Source organism: Felis catus, chromosome A1 (genome assembly GCF_018350175.1).
Source record: "Felis catus isolate Fca126 chromosome A1, F.catus_Fca126_mat1.0, whole genome shotgun sequence".
Lineage (NCBI taxonomy): Eukaryota > Metazoa > Chordata > Mammalia > Carnivora > Felidae > Felis > Felis catus.
Genome location: NC_058368.1, coordinates 159,722,138 through 159,742,449, shown reverse-complemented (window position 1 = coordinate 159,742,449; position 20,312 = coordinate 159,722,138). Strand labels below are relative to the sequence as shown.

The 20,312-nt window shown below is 35.9% G+C and overlaps 1 long non-coding RNA gene across 10 annotated transcripts in view; it reads right to left on the bottom strand.

The window, feature by feature from the left end:
* The window catches only part of LOC109502461, a 306,856-nt gene that overhangs the window by 63,344 nt on the left and 223,200 nt on the right, over nucleotides 1-20,312 (bottom strand). For all 10 annotated transcript variants that reach the window (XR_006583358.1, XR_006583356.1, XR_006583355.1 and 7 more), the window contains 2 exons: nucleotides 8,645-8,682; nucleotides 5,420-5,529 (listed from right to left, as the gene is read on the bottom strand). This is a non-coding gene — a long non-coding RNA (uncharacterized LOC109502461). The remainder of the gene's footprint in view (nucleotides 1-5,419; nucleotides 5,530-8,644; nucleotides 8,683-20,312) is intronic.

Here is a 20,312-nt window from a genome sequence, read left to right as displayed (position 1 = left end):
AAATATGATATTTCTTGACTTTGATCTGGTTCACAGGTAACACTGTAGTGACGTACAGAAGTAGGGTGAAAGAAAAAAAAATGTGTGTATCCAAAAGGAAATAAATTCAGAGTCAAGCCAATTTTCCCTGTGACACATACACACGAAACACTAGGTTTCCAAGTGCCATTGAATTGGAAGTCTGGTAGATTAATAAGAAGGTCTATCTATCTATCTATCTATCACCTACCTTTCATCTATCTATTTAATCACATGCTTGGTAAATGATTTGCACTTTCAGCCAACTTGCTATCCCTCACCCTGAAATTCTATGAGATCAGGAAGCTGCCACTATATTCATCTGGACAAAATGTTTCTTGTGGAATACTCTTAATTTGGCACCTGCTAATAGATATTGTGGCTGCTAATAGACATTCTAGATTTGTTGCATAGATGCTTACAGGTGTATCTGCCTGACTGGCCTGCTACTGCATGAAGTAGAAAGAATACATTTAAGAAAATCCATAGCATTTATCTTGATTCACCATTGTGGGAACAGAAGGCTGTGTAACAGTAACGTTTACAGGCTATGGTTTCAAATACTGTGGTATGCTTCATTGTGCTGGTGAAAAATATCGACCGTGAACATAATGAGTTGAGTAGGATCTGAACCATGTCAGACAATTGAGATTCTAACAGAGCACATGTTTTTTACAGAGGCTGCAAAGCTTTGTGTCTAGATATCTTCCTTTTTATGAATCAACAAACTGTACATAATGCACATGTTTACTCTTAGACTTGTTTTTCCACATAAATCATGCAATGATTAGGCATAATTAAAAAAGAAATACAAACTACATTTCTAGAAAATGCCACTACTGATGATTTTTTACTCTGTTATTTGGAATTTGTATGCTAATCTCTAAGTGTATAAATATACGTGTGCCTAGATTACAGCATATGATTAGATTATGCATTTTTTTTTTCTATCATACTAAGTGAACGTAGGACATAGCCCAGGCAGAGTGAAGGTATCCACTAGGGGCTGATGAATTTATCCAGTCTGATCAAAGTTGTCTTCCCAAAGACACAGGCAGGGCTTCATTGTTTTGCTTAAATTTTTGCTTTAGTTCTTTGATACAATCCCCTCTCAGGGACCACCTATCATTCAACCAGTTAGCTAAGTCTGATGTGAACAATGAAGAATTTCACTTCTTTAATCTTCTGTCCGTATGAAGTCTACAGTGCGTGTGATATTGCAGGTTTTTTAAAGGGGAAATTTTAGAGTTGAGAGGTTCCTATTTGTTAGCATTTTAATGAACTTGGAATAATTTTCTTTTGGAAATACACTAAGTTACCTTTTATTAATGACTGAATGTGTCCTCCCCTGCCAAGTCATATGTTGAAGCTTTAACCTCCATTGTGACTGTATTTGGAGATGGGACCTCTAAGAAAGTAATTACAGTTAAATGAGGTCATCAGGGTGGGGTTCTTATCTGAGAGGTTTAGATAAAATCAGTGTCTTTATAAGAAGAGACATTGGAGCTCTCTTTCTTTCTTTTCTCTCTCTCTCTCTCTCTCCTCTCTCTCTCTCTCTCTCTCTGTAAATGTAGAATGAAGAGGTCATATGAGCACAGAGCAAAATGGCAACCACCTATAGACCAAGAGAAAAGGCTTCAGAAGAAAACCTACCTTGCTGGCACTTTGATCTTGGATTTCACAGCCTCCAAGACTGTGAGAAATAAATTTATGTTGTTTAAGCTACTCAGTCTATGATATTTTGTTATGGTACCCCAGGCAGACTAACATCCCTGTAAACTTGTACAAAATGTGAGAAAACACGAACATGAGGGACAAGGGTGGCTGTGCCACATTATCAGTGTGGCAATTAAGATCTCAGAAACTAGAGTCAGTCAGAACAGCTTTCCTGTTATCCTTGTTTGGTCACCTCACAAGACTTTAGTTTCCTCATTTGTATAATTGGAACAGTAATGGATTCTACTTAATGAGATAAATACAAAGATCATAGGAGTAAAAGAATCACAGCAGGCCTTAAGTGCTCAGTTAATATTAGTTATTATTACTATTATTATGACATGAAAATAGGCAAAACATTGTGTCAACTTCATGTACTGAAAATGAACAAATGTGTTTATTATCTTTTATAAACTAAAATCACAAACAGTATACTCATAAAAGATTTGGTACAATTCTGATTTAATAGTGCAAATGAAACCGAGTTTTTCTTTTTATTTTGGAAGTGTATTGGTGGTAGAACTATTTTATTTTTCTGAAAATTTTTAATGGTATACTAAAATGATTTTTTTTCAGGGTAGGTCAGATAGTGTGTTAAATACCTAATAACCTATTCCTTATTCTGAAGAATAATTACCTGTTTTATAGCCAGATATTCACAATCTCATTGAAAACAGCTTCTCAAAAGTGACACTGAAGTCACACAGCAAGTCTGTAAACACTGAGGCCTGTGGTGAATACCTGTGTTACAGTCAAAGCCATTGGAACACTGATGTCACATTAAAGAGAAATGGGACAGAACAGAAGAAAGGGCTCCTCCAGTCAGTCCAGCCCTGCTGGAAAAGAGAAGCCTGCAAAGGTTCAGAGTGTGGTACATAAACTAAATAGTGGCCAATCTCGAATTTTGAAGGAATGAGCCTAACAAAACTCCGGATGTCTGTCTACTTGGAAATTCAGTTTTTTACTTCACAACTTGGCAAAATTCTATTTACTGTTAATAGAATTAAGAAGTGCAAAGGCAGTAAAAGAGAAAGAACAGAAAGTGCATCTTTTCCAGGTTTGTGGAAGATTTGTGGTTAATGGTTAATCGAACCCCACAAAAAAGGTTTCTGATGTGGGGCAGTGGCAGGAGTTTTGCTTGAAATTGTGGCAATATTTCCACAAAAGTTTGTTACAGAATACCCTTTCCTAAGAAACAAATGAATTAAGGAAGAGCCAGGCAAATGATCCGCTAGCCTTTAGAATATTTAGAAGGGGAAATACTGCGGTGAATGGGGTTCCTTAAGTGAGGGTCTGGGCACAGCCCGAAGACTAATGAATTACTTAGTCTCTTTCACTCTGGAGACACTACTTTGATTAGTGTCTGGGGCTGTTGTGAAGGGACTCACAGTTTATGGCTTTGTCTCTTCCAGAGCTTTATAAGAGGTAAGACACATTGGTCAGTATTTCTCACCAACTGAGTATATCTCCTCCAATGATCACAACTACAATCGACACCAAGCAATTTAGAGGAGGAACTAATTTAACCTTCAAGCATTTCAAGGTGCTTTTTAAACTGCTTAATGTAGATCTCGATATCACAATGATTGACAAAGTATTATCAGTGTCACCATAGGAACCAGAAGTGTTTTACATAGTCCCAAAAGGACCTGACACATTTTTCAAAAGACAGACCCCACTGATACCACCTGCTGTTAAGAGGTTTCAGTTCTTTGGTGTCTCTTATCTCCAGCAGTCCTTGATCTTCATATTTTAAGATTTGTTTCACCAGTGAGAGGAAGAAAGACACTTTTCTATTATTCAATAGTTTCATTGTTTATCTCAGCCTTACAAATGACAGTTGAGGTGACTGCCGATTCCATTTGGTTTCTGGTATGGCTGTAGTTCATGACCCTTCTAACAGGCTAGCTAGAATGCTGCCTGTGAGCCCAGGATGCTTCGTGTAGATCAGGCACTGAAGGGCAGATTAGAATTGAAAGCCAGAGTCCTATTGTAAACACAGATGCTCCCTTTATGATGAACTCTGGGCAGTTGGGACCTGCACAACATTTTTCTTAAACCTTGAGAGCAGAATCTCCAGGATAGAAAGCAAAGGGCCTATGTTTCCTGGAGGCCATGATTTAGGATTCCAAAATGTATATTTGTTTTCCCCTGATATTCCCAACAATGAAATTTGCAGGATCAGCCATGCCCTCCTCTGAATCCTGGAGGCAGATATTTTTCTTAGGGTGAGTAAATAAACATAAAAAATCTGAGCAAGTATCGCTTCATAATTCCTTTGGTGCTAAATTCCATGTGCTTTGAAGCTCTTTCTTGGGTTTGGATAGAAAAGTTTACATTTTTGCCAGGCACTTTTTTTTAAGTGAATTAAGGCAAGAAAATGAGCTAGACTGAAGTTGGACGAAGCTATTGAGTCTACAGCCCTTCTACAGTGTGACTTAGGCATTCTTGCCTAATCAATGCTGTTAATTAGTCTCATTTGGTGACCAGTGTGGGCAAACATTCCCCTGATGTGGGAAGTGACTTTGAGGTCAGAATTATTCAGACTATGTTGTTCCCAACCTTTTGTTTTGAAAAATTGCAAGCCTGAAGAAATGTTGAAAGAATAACACAATGAACACCCACATACACATACACTCATATGTAAATACACATAAATAAATACATTCACTGATATTCACAAATGGTTAAATTTTATAACATTTGTGTGCTCTTTATTATCTATCTACCTTCTATCTATGTATCTATGTATCTATGTAAATATATATCCTTTCCAGTTTCTTTTTTTCCTTTTAGCCACTTGATTTAAAATTTTTTTTAATGTTTATTTATTTTTGAGAGAGAATGTGAGTGGGGGAGACACAGAATCTAAAGCAGGATCCAGGCTCTGAGCTTTCAGCACAGAGCCTGACACAGGACTCGAACTCACAAACCGTGATATCATCACCTGACCCAAAGTTGGACACTTAACCGACTCAGCCACCCAGAGCCACTTGAAAATAAAGTATAACATCATGTTACTTCTCCTCTAAATACCTCAGTATTTACCACCCAAGAATAAAGACATTTTCCTACGTTATCACAATGCCATTTTCACTCTCAAGAATTTAAAAAGTGGTATAATATACAATAATATCTAATAGCACATATTAAAAATTTTAATTGTTCTTTAAATATCCTTCATAGTTTTTTAAAAAATCCAATCAAGGTTCATGTTTTACATTTAGTTGTGATATATTTTCAGTCTTCCTTAATTTGGAAACAATTTTTGTCTTTTATGACAGAAACATGTTGAAGAGTGTAGTCCAGTTGTCTTTGAATGTCTCACAGTTTGGATTTTACTGGCTGTTTCCTCATGATTAGATTCTAGAAATGTTGACAATACTACATAGGTGGCATTGTATACTTCCCATTTCATCAGCTCTGGAGCCACAAACACTAATCACTTGGCTAAAGTAGTTTATGAAAGCTCTCTTTCACAAAGGCACTCTTTATCCTTTTAGAAATTAACTAACTTATGAGGTAATTCTTTGGTATCATATAAATAATAAGAATATTCTGTTTTCCAGCAAACTTTCACCAAATGATTTAGCATGAATGGCTTCATCAAGGATGGAGACACACACACACACACACACACACACACACACACACACGTAAATGCAAAACTCATTTTTCTACTTACAATGGGGGGGTGGTGAATAATGAAGACTTAAGAGAATACACTCTCTTACTTGCTTGCACTTGCAATTTCTACAGAATCACCTTCCATCCATTTCTCACTAGGCACCAACTCTGTAAAAATTACATAGATTAACCAAAGGGGCAATTTTATTAACATAAATTTATTTTGTAATTTCAAATGTATAGCATTTGCTTATTATTAATTCAGTTTGTGAGATGTATGAGCCTGTTTTAATGAATGTAATGACTTGATATTGGGGTCTCTGGATGGTATTTGCAGTCATGTAAGTTTCAACACCCAACTTCCAGTTGGATTCTGTTTGATTGTTCAGTAGAAAAAAATACCAATTTTGTAAAACATAGCAGCTTATTGTGAAGTCTCAAGATTTTTTTAATGTTTATTTATTTTTGAAAAAGAGAGAGAGAGAGAGAGAGAGAGAGAGGGAGGGAGAGAGAGAGAGAGAGAGAGAGAATGAGTAGGGGGAGGGGCAGAGAGAGAGGGGGACAGAATCTGAAGCAGGCTCCAGGCTCTGAGCTGTCGGCACAGAGCCCGACCCAGGACTTGAACTCAGGGACAGTGAGATCATGATCTGAGCTGAAGTAGGATGCTTAACTGACTGAGCCACCCAGGTGCCCCTCAAGATGTTTTTAATAACCTTCTCTGGAAGCCTGAGAGAATGTAAATGGAATTTTTTAAATTTTGAGTTGCATGGAACAACAATATTTAAAAATTGCTTGTATTCTTAATCAATAAGTAGAAGTCTGATTAGAAGTCATTTAAACCTAAAGTGATGGTTAGAGCTAATCACAATTTAACATTACCAATATGTTATGGATTTGCTTGTTGTTGGAAAAGTGACATAAACAGATGTACCTAAGTCTTGCCTGGCATGTAACTTAAATTTAACCACATTTGTTGTCATAAAAATGTATATAGTTTTTGTTCGAGTGGACTGGTACAGGCCTGATTTTGAACAAGATTAGGTTAGAAATAAAATATTCTTGTTCAGTACCATATTCCAATGTGCATGAAGAGAATACAAATGAGCTTCACATAAAAGTACTGGACCACATAGCACTGATCAAGGGTGTAAAGTTTTTCATTGTGTTAAAAGCCAGAGATCTGTGATGGCCTACAGGCCTCTGTTCCTCTGGCTTCTTCTCTTTCGATTTCCCTCCAATCTTAGGGCCTTCGCATCTGCTATCGTCTGGCTGCCTCTCCGCTCCCTTGAAGTCTTTATTAAACCACGTCTTCTCAGACAGATGTATTCTAATCTCCTGACTGATTCTGTAGCTCCTGCTTAATTTCCCTTTGTTACCCTTATACAATTTTAGTATGTTATATAATTTACCTTTTTTGTTTCTTTTTTATTTTTTTTTCTACCATGACTGGAATATAAATTTAATGGAGGGCAAGGATTTTTGACTGTTTCTGTTCATTCCTGAATTCTGAGACTTGAGGATTCTTCTGGACATATAATATGCACTCCATGAATATTTGTTAAATAAACAAACTGTAAAATAAAGATATACATGTTTGTATATAAAATATATAATGTTTACTTTGAAAAGTGAAATTCAGATCAAATGTTTGCAAGTTCTCTGAAGGGCTACATAGAATTCTAGGGTTTTCCAGGCCCAGTCTGAAATCAATTGCTAAATACTGTGTTCCTCCCCTTATTTCTAGAAACTGAAAGTTGTGTAGGAAGCCCAGGAGTGAGGAGGGAAAGCACACTCAAATGGTTTCTTTCAACAAAAGGTATCACAATGCATCACTGCTACTTTCCAACGTTCTCGCCTGTTTGATTCAGTTCTGAATATAAATAAAAATTTTATAACCACCTATTTCTCCCTCTAATACAACTTAAAGCTGCATCATTAAGAAATTACTAGACTAGTTTTCTCTTCCTAAGCTTACATAGACTGTTAGACCTGGAATGGCTTTTAGTCATCATCAAATACAAATGCCTCATTTCCAGGTGAGACATCAGGCCTCAAGAAGTTGCATCTTGCCCCAAATCATCTAGCTGATTCGTACAAACCAACAGAGATTAAAACCAGGTCTTCTGCTGCCCAGTTGAGTTCTCTCTTCAATGTGTGCATGAAATGACATGCTCTGTTTTTATACAATGTGGAGTCATTTAGAAATCGAACAATAACTCAATAGCTCATCCTTCATAAAAAGGGATGGCTTAGAGAGAGGACCACATTTAAAGGACATGCTCACTGTCCTCTTGCACTGAAAGGCCAGTCTTCTATCCAGTTGTTCAGATGAGGAGTCTAAGAACCCACTCAAATGCTATTTTCATCACCATTGCATTTAGGTTCACATAAGAACTTGGCATTCTTTAAAAGAAATTTTTTTTTTGCCAAGGAAGAGAGAAGTACACAAAACTTGTAATAAGAATTGAACTTAAAAAGGGGAATATCATGCAATTTTCTTTCTGTTGCACTAATGAAAGCAATACTGACAAAATAGAATTAACAGCATGTCAGCCGATAAGCTCTCCAATATCCTCCAATAAATTGTTTGTGCTGTGGTAGAGAGCTTCAAAGCAGGTAAAAATGTGGAGGAGATCTGAATATAATTATGTTTAAGTGTAGTTTTCAAGATTAAATACTCTCTGGTTTCCAGAGTCTCACTAGTTTCATTTTTCAAAATATGTAGGAAAAGAAATATAAATGTGGTTTTTTTAGGAGTGAAAAATCACTATGAAGTTTTAGTTGGGAAGAAAATCAGTTTTTTATTTTTTATATTTTTTATTTTTTAAGTTTATTTATTTAAGAGAAAGAGCATGCACACGTGCGTGCATGAGTGAGGGAGGGGCAGAGAGAAAGGGAGAGAGAGAATCCCAAGCAGGCTCTGTGCTGTCAGCCCAGAGCCTGATGTGGGGCTCAAACACATGAAACATGAGGTCATGACCTGAGCCAAAACCAAAAGTCATGTACTTAACCAACTGAGCCACCCAAGCACCCTGAAAATCAGTTAAAAAAAACCCAAATATTCAGATCCATATACTTACTTAATGTTCTAAAACCTGTATCTAAATATCCAAATAATTTGTAGAAAAGCTAAAATAAAAAACTTCAAATGAAGTGTAAGTTTGTGAAGATGTGTCCTCGTATCTTATCCTGACCCAAGTCTCTCTCTGGGGTGTGAAGGAAAGCCTCAGACTGGGAGGGCTGTGGGAGGATGCAATTATACCCGGATTTGTGGAGTACATACCTGCATTTGGTTTTCTTTTTGTGTCATCAGCCAAGATCCTGTCAAGTAAAGATAAAAATGCATTTTTGCTCATGTACACTTAAGTAATTTTAATGTTTTCAAGTTTGTTCATTTAAAGTCCTATTTTTTATTTTACCTTTCTATCTTTTTTCCCAATTTCTTTTCCTTGGAAATAAAAACAACACACAAGAATATATTAGAGATATAAAGAATGTAACAATATTGGAGAATATGGAGTGAACCAGATACCTCCTTCTGGATCCTGCTTTCTGTCCAACCCCACCCCTCTCCTCAAACCTCTCCATTCTCACTTTATGCTCAGAAGCAAATCTCTGTAATGGTTTTGTTTTTCTTCCAGGGGCTTAATTTTAAAATGGAAGGGAGAATGGAGAAATATTAAAACAGACTATTAAAAGTCTAAATACACATAGATGCTTAGTATCCCCACTGGAAATATTGCACTGCCATTAGAAGTACAAAATCATAAAACTACTTTGGAAAGCCATATAATATAATTTACTGAAGTTGACTTAGCCATACCCTATAAAACTTTTGGGATTAGAAATGAGACAAGAATTCTTGCACTCACCACTTCTATTCAACTTCATACTATAGTTCTTGCCAGAGCCATAAGGTTTAAAAAAGAAAGTATGATTGGAAAATAATAAATAAAATTGTCATTATTAGTAGGTGATACATTTCTTCATGTAGAAATCCCAGGAGTCTACAGATATGGTCAGTATAAAAACAACCAATTTTATTTCTAACTAACAAAGACTATAAAATTAAAAAAAAATTAAAAAACAATTTAAACGCCCTTTATAAATAGCATCAAAAGTTTCAAGTACTTAGGCAAATCCTCAAAAAAGAGAACTGGAAACATTATTGAGACAATCATAGACTTAAATAAATGGAGGGATGTTCACTGATGAAAAGTTTCAACATTTTAAAGATATCAGTTTTCCCTAAATGGATCTATAGATTCATTGCCTTTCCACTCGAAAGCTCAGTGTTTTATCTTTGTGGAAATTAAACAGCTGATTCTAAAATTTATATGGAGAATCAGAGGGCCCAAAAGAGCCAAGACAATTTTTAAGAATGACAAAGTTGAGAGATACAAACTACTGAATATCAAGCTTTAATATGAAGTTAGAACAATTAAGACACCGATATTGTACAAAGTATAAATGAAAACCCAGGAGGAAACTCCTACGTGGATGATCTGTGATACAGCCAGCACTGCAGAGCAGTGGGGAAAGAACAGTTCTTTCAATTAATGGTGCGGGTGTATTCAGTGTCTGCACTCAGTGGGGGCAGGAACTTGACAACCTCCCCTTTTCTCACCCTACTCAGCACACAAAGCAATTCCAGATGGATTGTCATTATAAATGTGAAAGGCAAGAAACAGGGCATTTACAAGATAACATATGGGAGTACCTTTTTGACCTCAGGATAATCAAAGATACCTTTTTTTTTTAATATTTATTTTACTTTATTTTAGACAGAGAGAGAGTGAACAGGAGAGAGGGGCAAAGGGAGAGAGGAGATAATCTCAAGCAGGCTCCAAGCTCAGCGTGGAGCCCCACATGGGGCTGGTTCTATCCCACGACCCTGAGATCATGACCTGAGCTGAAATCAAGAGTCTGACGTTCAACCCACTGACCTAACCAGGTGCCCCATAGATGAATCAAAGATTTCTTAAACACAACTGCAAAAATCACTAACTATAAAGGATAAGATTGAGAAATTAAAATATATTAAAAGTAGAAGCATCCATCAAAACATCTTTTTATCTTTTTTTTTTTTTTTTAGAGATAGAGACATGAGTGGGGGAGAGAGGCAGAGGATGAGAGAGACAGAGAGAGAAAGAGAGAGAATCTCAAGCAGATTCCATGGAGTCTGATGCGGGGCTCAATCCCAAGATCCTGAGATCATGACCTGAGTGGAAACCAGAGTCTGATGCTCAACTGACTGAGTCACCCAGGCACCCACAAAACATCCCTTGAATAGACTGAGCAGGTAAGCCATTGTCTATGGTTTTAAAAAACAAGAACTACGAATGTTTTTATTCCATCAACACCTATTTTGCTTATATTTTTAGCTAGGATCATCCCTGACATTTATTTTCAAAGGTTTATTAAGCTGATTTTTATTTTTTTTTAATTAAAAAAATTTTTTTAACGTTTATTTATTTTTGAGACAGAGAGAGACAGAACATGAACGGGGGAGGGTCAGAGAGAGAGGGAGACACAGAATCTGAAACAGGCTCCAGGCTCTGAGCTGTCAGCACAGAGTCTGACGCAGGGCTCGAACTCACGGACCGTGAAATCATGACCTGAGCTGAAGTCGGATGCTTAACCGACCAAGCCACTCAGGTGCCCCAAATTAAGCTGATTTTTAAATGTTTTCTATTTTTTTTCACAGATTATCATTTTTCGGTTTTCAGAGTTTCTTCCTTTCACTGTTTGGTTTTTGGAAATGTTATGATTATTGCTTGTTCATTTCACACTGGTATTTAAACTTCCTATTTTCCCATTTGTGTACGAAGTTTCTGATTAGAGCAACTTCCCTCCAGTTATCGTATAAGAGGGTTAGTTTGTGCCTCTAGGGTGCAAAGTGCAGGGAATATGTCTTCAGTTTGTGAGTTCCTCTTGCTCTTGGTAAATACCATGAACCTGGGGCTTTCCTCTGCCTCTGCAAACCATTTCCTGCATTCAATGCTTTAGTCCAGAAATAAATGTTTCTCTTATTTCTCAACTATTGCTCAGCATAAGCAGAAGTGGAAGAGGGTGCTGACCTACCATGTTGCTACATGTGTCTTCTCCAGCTCTCCTGGTGATCACCACCAAGTCCTATCCACTTTTTGGATCTATTTACTCTTCATTTGGAGCACCATTCCAACTCCATAGAATTCTTCTCCTTTCCATGTTTCAGCCTGTTTTCTCCAGTCTTCACAGCTGTTTTCAGGGGCATGTTATCTATGCAGTCCCCTAGGGCCTAGCACTTAGAAGAGCCCAATACTTGGTTTAATGTCGCCGTCTTGAAATTCTTAGTAATTTTTAAACAATGGTGCTGGATTTTTATTTTGCACTGGGCCTTCCCAATCATGAAGCTGAGCCTGTCTAATATGGCTTTCAATACAATCTGGATTCCTTAATTGCTTTTAGGGTTCCTTAAACATTTTATTATGCTATAATATTTTTTCCTATATCTAATGCAATTATACATTTTTATTTTTTATTTTGTAAGCTTTATTGAGGTATAAAAATCACTTATTGTAAGTGTACAGTACAAATGATTATTACTCAGTTTATAGAGTTATGTGACCATCACAACAATCAAGTTCTAAAATATTTCCATCACTCCAAACAGGTTTCATGTGCCCATTTCTAGTCATTCCCTGTTCTCATCACCAGCTCCAGCACTTTTTATATTTTAAAGGAAGTTTTAAAAAATATATAAATTCTTAGTGTGTGTGTGTGTGTGTGTGTGTGTGTGTGTATGCTAAATTTCTCCTCAAGGAAGATGAAGAACTTTGAAGGGAATGGTAATCTTCAAAAAGGGACCTGAGTAGCCAGTCAACTTTCTCCTCTTTTCCTCTCTAATAGGTAGTTAGTAAGAGACCATTTTGTGTGAATTCAAGTCTGATGACAAGATAGTGAATAGAATGTGTTTACAGTTAGGAACTTCTACTTAAAGAAAACCTATTTGTTCTTGTTTTCTTTTGGATTAAAAAAAATATTTGAAATAATATAAACATACTACTTAAAATCATAAACTGTTTCATTGGTAAACTCAATAAAACAATAATTAGAGAGAGATATATTATACCAAGCAGACATTTATATCATTCTTCTTTTGGTTTTAATATGTATAAAAATGTTTACTTTTTCTGATTATAAAACTCCTAAATGGTTATATTTATTGATATGCATAATATAGAGAAAAACAAAATATCCAATTATCCTATACTGTATCACATTTTTCCTAATATTTTTATTTGCATATATGTGTTTATCTAGTGGGTTTTTATTTTTGTTTCAATATGGGATCATAACTCATATACAATTTTCTCCTTGTTGTTTCCTATGTACATGATCATATATATATATCCATAACTATTTGTCAAAAACATAATTTATCTGTGAGTGACAGTTAACGTTGGCCAAAGAAAGAGCTGAGAGGCAGGGTGTTAAATACTGGACTGAATGTGAGAGTAATTTGGCACATATTTGTGATTCAGATCTTTCTAGACGGCTCTGTTGCAAGATGACTGACTCAAGGTGATAAAAATTCTTTTGTAGGCCACCCCATTATAGAACTCTAATAAAGGAGCAAGCTAAAAAAGGTAGAAGATGCTTTTAGCTAATTTACTCAGGCAATCCCCATTTCATAAATATGATTTCTTTCTACATATTTCTTTCCTTTCCGATCTCTCCTTTTTTAAATATGATTCCATTTATTTGAAATGTCCATAATAAGCAAATCCATAGAGACAGAAAGTAGATTAGTAGTTTCCAGAGGCAAGGGGATGGAGAATGATTGCTAATAGATAACAGTTTAATTTGGGGATGATGAAAATGTTCTAGAATTAGATGGTTGCACATTGTGAATATACTCAAAAATCACTGAGTTGTACATTTTTAAAAGATGAATTTTTGGAATATGAATTATATATATATTTTTAATATATTTACATTATAGTATTTATTTGTATGTTTCTGCTTCATTGTCATTCCTAAAGATTAGATCTATACTTAATGCAGTTCTTAACACATAGCAGGTGTTCAGTTAAAAGTTTACTGGTGAAACAATGAGGAAGAGATGAAAACAAAGTCCTGTTTTTGTTCTTAATCATGATTTAGGCCACTGAATAAGCTAATCTCCCTGGATGCAGAAAGCAGAAAGATATATAGTATAATTAGATAAGTCCTATAAAGACATATAACAGCACTTGGCAAGGTGCCTGGCACATAATGAGAATATCATTACTAATAAAAATAATCTGCTTCCCTAATAGTGGGAAGCCTGAGCACCCAACACTGGAGTCCAGGAACAAGTCATGGATGCAAATGGCTAGCAATTGTGACTCACACACCCAGGGGTGGGGACAGGCATAGGCCTTCTCTGCTTTGGTTTGTCCAATTGGAAACTTCCTTGGAGAACCCCTCGGGCCACCCTTCTTTTCATCTGCAGATATATTATTGAACATTGTAGCTCAGTCCTGTCAGTTGAAATTACATTAGAAGGATTAGGAGATGCTCTGTAAGGAGAAAACAGGATTTGACAATTTGATTTCAGGAAGACTTGAAAGGTCAGAGATGGAAGGCCAAGGTGGAAGAAAAAGGGCTTTGAGCTTTGGCAGTGAGAACCAACAATCAGCAAGAATATAGCAGTGACGGAAGTATAGGAGTAATGTCTTCTCTAAGAATCATCAACATGATAGAATTTTGTTTTTTTGAAAAGGTGGGAGATACACTGAATCATCTAAAAGAAATGGTTTTGGGTGATTTTGCTGTTGTCATATGATTTCTAATTAAAATAGTCTTTTTAGCTCATCAAAACAATTTTCCTTACTTAGTAAAACTAAAAAGTTATTTTATTGTCCCCTTAGTGTTTTTCATTACAGTTTTGTCAAATTGTATCCAAAGCTGCTTTTAAAAACAGTGCTAAAATTTTTATGCTTTAAATAAAATCTGTTGCCTTTTTATAAGCAATTGGCAATTATGTAAGAATTGAACCAAATAAATATACATACGTGGGGTTTTCTAGAATACAATTTTTACACCCAGTCACTTGTTTGTTTTACAACTAGTTATCATGTCATATTTTGTTGGTTGTTTGCAGAGGAAAAGTTTTTTTTTTAAAACCAAATATGGTTCTAAATAAACAGACACATAAGCCTGCAATAAAACCCTGTAATCTTGTTCATTAAGTGTTTATTATTATGTGTTTTGTGTCTGACCCTGGACGGGTTACCCAACATTCTGAGCTGTAATTTCCTATAAAATGTATAAAGTGAAAATAAGAGTATCCTGTTTTCAGAGGTCTTATGAGGATTAAATGAGAAAATGAACTTCAGTGTTAAGCATAGGACTTGGCGCATAGTAAATGCTCAATAAATAGTTTTTAGAAAATTACTTGAGTGTGTGAATGTGAGAAACAGTCCAGCAGGCATTGTTTTCCTGACAGATTGTGTTTATAGGACTGCACAGGAAGATTATAAACATCTGTGCCTTGGTTACCATTTTCCTGATTTATTTAACCATGTGGATTTTGTCATTTGCAACTAATCAGACACAGGCAGTGCCATCTACACTGTACAGATGGTTTCTTCAATCCATCAGCAATGCCTGGGTGTGGCAATGCCTGGGACAGGGCACATTAAAAGTTAGCAGCAAGAAAATTTGACCTTTTGAATTTTGAGACTCCTGGAATATTTTTAAACTCCTACATGCTTCACCTCTGATACTGGAAGAGTTGATCTTTCTATATATATATTACATATATATATATTATATATATATATACACACACACACATACATATATTTATTATATATACATATATGTAATATATATGCACACATATATTTATTATTTGTTATTATATATTTATTATTTATTATTATTATTATTTTTTACAGAGTTAGCATAATCAGGGCTGCCTGACTCATTAGGGAATGTTCTGAGTCTGTGATAGGAAGGAAGCAAGTAGGAAAGGTTGAGACAGTTAAAAAACACAATTTAATGTCTGCTTTACTGCTCATTTTAATTACTATAATATTAAGAAAATGTAGAAGTAAGAGCAGAATTTTTTTGAAATAGTCTACCTGCAAAAGTGTTATATTCTCGTTGTAGACAAATCAGAAAACACAGAGAACAGGAAAAAAAATTCTTATAATCCTTCCATCTAAAGATGACTACCCTTGACATTTTGATAATATCCTTCATTATGATTATTTATGTACATATATACACACATGAGCATGTATATGCATGCATACACATACATGTATATTTTGCAAAAAATGAAATCACGTCGGAAAGGATTTTGTCACTTGATTTTCCCACTTAATGAAATATTCCTAAAATTCTTTCACATGATTTTAATGTTCTTCTTCATGATTCTTTGAAATAGATGTTAATAATTCACTGCAGAAACAAAATGTTATTTCCTGAATGTCCTAATTTTTGAGAGTTAGTTTCCAATTTTATTGCTATTGTTAAACAATCACTATTAAACAGTTTTTAGCTAACAGAGAAAATTTTGAAAGGAATTGAGTGAGTAGCATATACAAGCTCTATATTCTAGCAAGATTATCCCCATAAAATTATTATATTTGAAATCACTTACCAGCATTAGAGAACAACACAGGGGAATAAAAACAAGCTTCTAAGACAAAATACATTTAAACAGAAGCTACAACCTCCATAGAATAGAGAGAGAAGGAAATATGGATTCATGCTGAGTTTCTCAGTACAGGTAATTCTCGCTTTGAACAGGAGTGCAGGACTGTGAAAACAGCCATGCTGATTGCAACCATACAAAGTAATACTCATAATGAATGAGAAAATGTAAGATTGTTCCATGACCTTTAAAAATTTCTACCAAAAATTGAAAATTCTCTATCTGTTATAAAGGTACTATTGGGGCACCTGAGTGGCTTAATCAGTTAAGCATCCACTTCAGCTCAGGTCATGATCTCACGGTTGGTGAGTTAGAGCCCCGCATTGGGCTCTGCGCTGACAATGAGGACCCTGCGTGGGATTCTCTCTCTCTCCTTCTTTCTTTATGCCCCTTCCCCACTTGCACTCTCTCAAAATAAATAAATAAACTTAAAACATATAAAAGTACTGTATAATGAAATGAAAAGAATAACAAAAGTAATGCTTATTCAGTACATTGTAATGTAACATATTACAGATATTGAGAATTCCATGTTTTATTTCCTTATAAAAAAGTCATCAGAAGTTGTTTGAACAATGCTTGCCTTCTTCTTGTAAATAACTTACGATGTATTCAAGGCATCTTTTCGTTGCCTTGGCAAATTTTGATCAGCTTCTAACATTTAATCATTGGCTCTTTCAATGTGCGGTATTATCGCTGAGAGTGCCTTTCACATGAAGGGTTTTGCCAACATCGGGCATTTCCTCTGGGACACCTGCATCCTGTTTGTCACCATTTTCCTCATTTATGTCCAGATGTTTGCCTTCCCTAAACTCCTCTGACTGCACACCTAGAGCATGTCCACCAGTGGTAGTATCAAGATTACCACCACTACCTATTTCTCCTATAACTCCATAATGTTAGATTTCACTTTCAGCAGTATTACTTTTCATTTCTTTGCTGTACTTTCGTCTTCATTGGTCAAGTCCTTCTCTTAATTATCCATTATTGTAAAATTTCACATGGATATATCACTGGGAGGCAAAGAGGCAAAACTATATGCTTTGCTGCCTGTGCATGAATTGAATAACATAGACAGTAACCAACCAATCACTGACAAATTTTGAAAGAAATGACATGATTGACCATTGATCAGGATATGCCTCTGTTATTCATGCAGTGATTTGTGGACTAAAAAATTAGCTGCAAAATTTGCACTTTATACAAATTACTCACAGTTAATGTACTGTGGTAATAGAAATGTGAGCCAGGTTGTCAGGGATCAGAGCAATTTAGCTATGCCATGGTAACTGAAAGGTGTATATTGGAAATGTGCAAAGAAAGGACTGCCTGTATGTATTTACAAATGATGAATGAAGGGGATGGCTTTCCAAATGGATTTTGATAGGCTGTGAAAGGCAGCCCCCTCTATCCCGAGCTATTTAGGGGGCAACAGTGGTTTTATGGGGCCTGAAGTATATGATGCACCTAGGTTTCTAACTATTGCAGCAGCTATAAAGGGGAGAATTGTGCTGATCAGGTGACTTGTTGCAATTTGTAGAAAGTGTACCTCTTCCTCCTCTGATGCCACAGCACAGCAGAGCTCAGTAAGGATTTCAGCTCAACATGGGGATCTGATTGTTTCCTATAATTCTCACACTCCCACACTGCCCACACACCCTTCATGGATGGTGACAAACAAACAAACAAACAAACAAACACACACCTCAAGTTCTAAAGGGCCAAGTCTCTGACAGTCCCAAGAGGATACATCTTTGAAGTCAAGGTCAGGTCAGTGGTGTTAAACATGGGGGAAAGGGCATGTGGGTGGAGGGACAAGGAACCAAGAAAGTTGAGGAATTTACAGGGAAGTCTGTAAACAAAGAAGATTGATGGTAGCTGAAGACAAAGGAAGGACTCACTGGAAAGAAGGTGAGATTCCCCACAGGGTCTTGATATGTCATCCCAATTATCTTTGCATCACAGTGTCTGTCATGTAAAAAGCCCTTAAATTGTTTGTTAAATGAAGCAAGAAGTATTGCTGGGACTTTGGAGAAATAATATTTTAATAAAACCTAAATTAAATTTGACTGCATAGGGAACACAAATAAAGTGGACTAAAGACTAAAGTTAAGATGGTTTGTGCTCCTGGGGGCGCCTGGATGGCTCAGTCAGTTGAGAGTCCGACTTTGGCTCATGTCATGATCTCACAGTTCATGGGTTCGAGCCAGGCGTCGGGCTCTGTGCTGACAACTCAGAGCCTGGAGCCTGCTCAGATTCTGTGTCTCCCTCTCTCTCTGCCTCTCCCTGGCTCATGTTCTGTCTCTCTGTCTCTCAAAAATAAATAAAACATTAAAAATAATAATAATAAAAAAAAGGTTTGTTCTCCTCTGCACTGTCCTCCAGGTATTCAGAGTGATCTGTTGGAAATGTAATTCATACTGTATAGTTTCTTGCTTAAAATTTTTCAGTGGCATCCAATGTACAAAGAATAAAATCTAAAGTGTTTATCAGGGCTCACAAAGCCTACATAATCTGATCTCTAACAAATTCTCAGATGTTACCTCTTACCACTCTCCTCCACCACTTTCCACTACCCTCCCATATTCTTTAGTTACATTGGCCTTTTTTTTCTCTTCTACAAATGTGGCAAGTTCATTGTGGTATTAGGATCTTTGCTCTTGCTGTTACCTCTGTATGACAAGCTCTATCTGTAGATTTTCACATGGAAAAATTTTAACACAGTTTTTTTTTTTTAGTAAAAGATGTGTGATAACGACACTCCCTATAGGAAAAATTATGGAAGATGTATCATTTGCATCAGTCAGGATAAATTGGTTATGGTGCAGTAGCAAACAACCCCTCAGATCTCAGTGGCTTAAAACAACGGGTATGTATTTTTTGCTCATGCTACATGGCCAGTGTGGATTGGCAAGAAGGTTCTACTCATTGTAGAGATGCTAATATTTTATGATAAAACCAACTCAACATGAGGTTTTGGGGTTTGCCATGTCAGAAGAAAAGATAGATAGTAGAGCATTGCCAATTAAATGATTTATCCCAGAAAGGACACAAATCATTGCTCAGATTTTATTGACTGTAAGTCTGGATCTGGATCTGCTGTACCATGTTTTTATTAGGCCTTGTTGACAGGCACAAAATGTTTTTATTGGGATTTTCAAAATAATTTGAAGTACTTTTTAACAATTTATATATTTGAGGTAGATAGAGATACAGATGCAAATTGATGTTAAGGACAAGGTAGATACTTTGAGAGCTGGTTAAATTATTTTTGGAAAAAAAAACGCAGAAAATATTGTTAACAGATATTACAAAACAAATTATTTTGGTCATTTTAGCATTATGCATTTTTTTTCAATATGTTTCTTTTTTTTCTTCAAATTTTTATTTAAATTCTAGTTTGTTAACCTATTGTGTAACATTGGTTTCAGGAGTAGAATTTAGTGATTCATCACTTATGTATAACAGCCAGGGCTCATCACAATAAATGCCCTCCTTAATATTCCTTACCCATTTAGCTCATCTCCTGCCTACCTGAAGTACTGTCAACATTTTAGATTCTTGGGTCCCACCCTTCAAGATCTGATTTAGTTAGTCTGGGCTGGGGAGTGGTCATCAGCTTGTCTGCATTACTTCCAGTAACTCAGTTGCAGGTGGTTTAGAGACACACCTCCAGAGTCTAGAACAATGGTTGGTCTATTGTGAGTGCTTAATAAATATTGTTTTGATTGTACAATTAGGGTTCCTTTATGAATAAGGGTTTAAAGGAATGGATCAGTGGTTTAAGTGAAAAGAATCTGTATAGGCCAAGTTACATTAGGAGGGAGAGAAAAGCCCAGTAGTCTATTCAAAATAACTTCCAACTTCTGAAGGAGGTAATGCTGGAACTTTCTTTCATTTTGTGCATGTCACTAGATTGACCCATACATTCCAGCTATGTAATATATCTTGTTCAGAAAGGCACAAGTCTAATTATATTTAAAAAAAAGAATGGATGAATTCTTTGACTCATTCGATTTGTAATGAACTATGGAGAAAGCAAATCCAATCTCATGTAATTAGAAGTTACTTTAATTGTGTGAAGTGCAGCCTACATTTCTTTGACAATGACAGATAATAATTTCCTTTTTATGTTGTATTCAAAATCTAATAGCCAATAACTTTACAACTCTAAGTCACTGGCAACTGAACTCTCTTGTCACTTATTCTGTATTATTTTCATACTCTGGTTGCAGAATAACAATGCTAGGAGTAAAGA